This window comes from Arachis duranensis, chromosome 2 (genome assembly GCF_000817695.3).
Source record: "Arachis duranensis cultivar V14167 chromosome 2, aradu.V14167.gnm2.J7QH, whole genome shotgun sequence".
Taxonomy (NCBI): Eukaryota; Viridiplantae; Streptophyta; class Magnoliopsida; order Fabales; family Fabaceae; genus Arachis; species Arachis duranensis.
The window spans coordinates 13,721,471-13,723,495 of NC_029773.3; positions in this window are offsets into that span (position 1 = coordinate 13,721,471).

Sequence of the window (2,025 nt, forward strand, 5' to 3'; positions counted from 1 at the left end):
AGGTCTAGGCATGGCCGAATGGCCAGCCTCCCAGTGATCTAAGATAGCCACAAAACGAGGATAGCTACCAAAGTCGTCTAATACAATAGTAAAAGGTCCTACTTATAAGAACTAGTAGCCTAAGGTATACAGAAATGAGTAAATGACATAAAAATCCACTTCCGGGCCCACTTGGTGTGTGCTTGGGCTGAGCAATGAAGCATTTTTCGTGCAGAGACTCTTCTTGGAGTTAAACGCCAGCTTTAGTGCCAGTTTGGGCGTTTAACTCCCATTTGGGTGCCAGTTCCAGCGTTTAACGCTCGGATTTCTTGAGGTGACTTTGAACGCCGGTTTGGGCCATCAAATCTTGGGCAAAGTATGGACTATCATATATTGCTAGAAAGCCCAGGATGTCTACTTTCCAACGCCGTTGAGAGCGCGCCAATTGGGCTTCTGTAGCTCCAGAAAATCCACTTTGAGTGCAGGGAGATCAGAATCCAATAGCATCTGCAGTCCTTTTTGGTCTCTGAATCAGATTTTTGCTCAGGTCCCTCAATTTCAGCCAGAAAATACCTAAAATCACAGAAAAACACACAAACTCATAGTAAAATCCAGAAAAGTGAATTTTAACTAAAAACTAATAAAAATATACTAAAAACTAACTAGATCATACTAAAAACATACTAAAAACAATGCCAAAAAGTATACAAATTATCCGCTCATCACTTCTTTATCATAGACAAGGGCATTAACTTGATACTTGCAACAAGATCACATAGGACTTTATCAAAGGTTATGCTCCCAATAGTGCATGGAATCTGAAAGCTCCCTGGGTCTGGCATCTTTCTTGGCAATTTGCTCTGAATTATTGCACTACATTCCTTGGTTAGGACCATTGTTTCATCTCGTTTTAAGGTATTCTTCTTAGAGAGTAAGCCTTTCATGAACTTGACATAGAGAGGCATTTTCTCCAAAACCTCAGCAAAAGAAATATTGAGTTGCAACTTTCTAAAGACTTCCAAGAACTTTGAGAATTGTTTGTCCTTGGTCTTCTTTTGCAGCTTCTGGTGATATGGTATCTTGGGCTTGTATTCAGGAGCCTTGGGCAATGCCGACTGTTTCCCAAGATCAACTGGGGGAGGATTTCTCAGATGCTCTGGAGTAGCATGTGCCACAGTATCTTCAGTCCTCTTTAGGGTGTCTGTTTCCACTGATCCTTCCATAACTTGTGCTTCCTCATCTGTCACTGCTTCATTTGCCACTGTAATGGCCTTGCACTCATCTCTTGGATTAGGCACTGTGTCACTAAGAAGAGAGTGTTAGGAGGCTTCTCAGGTACTTGCTTGCTCAACTGACCCACTTAAATCTCCAAGTTTTTGAGTGAGGCTCTAGTTTCCTGCATAAAACTATGTTGATTCTTAGAGAGTTCTGCAACAATAGATGTCAAGTCAGTAGTACTTTGAGATTAAGAGGGTGCTTGATGTGGCTGAGAGGCTTGAAACTGACGATTGTTGAAATTATTTTAATTAAAGCCGCCCTGAGAATTATTAGAGTTTGGTTACCTCTGAGATTGGTCTCTCCACCCAAAGTTATGATGATTCCTCCATCCTTAATTATATGTCTTAGAAAAAGGATCATTGTTGGAAGGTCTAGAGGCATTACCCATGAAATTAACCTGTTCAGGAGTAAATTGGCCATAGTTATAAGTCTCATCTTGAGGGAAGCCACCACTCATATCATAGGAAGTATCTTGAGCACTGACGGTTGAAACTTGTATGCCACTCAAGTGTTGAGTAATTGCATTGATCTGCTGAGACATAGCCTTGTTTTGGGCAAAAATGGCATCTAAGGTATCCAACTCCATGACTCCCTTCTTCACTGAGGTCCTCTTAGAAGAATATAAATACTGGTTATTGGCAACTATCTCAATCAACTCTATAGCCTCATCAGGGGTCTTTTTCATGTGGAGTGACCCTCTTGCAAAATTATTTAGAGACATTCTAGCAGTCATAGAGACTCCATCATAGAATATCTGCAACTGAATCT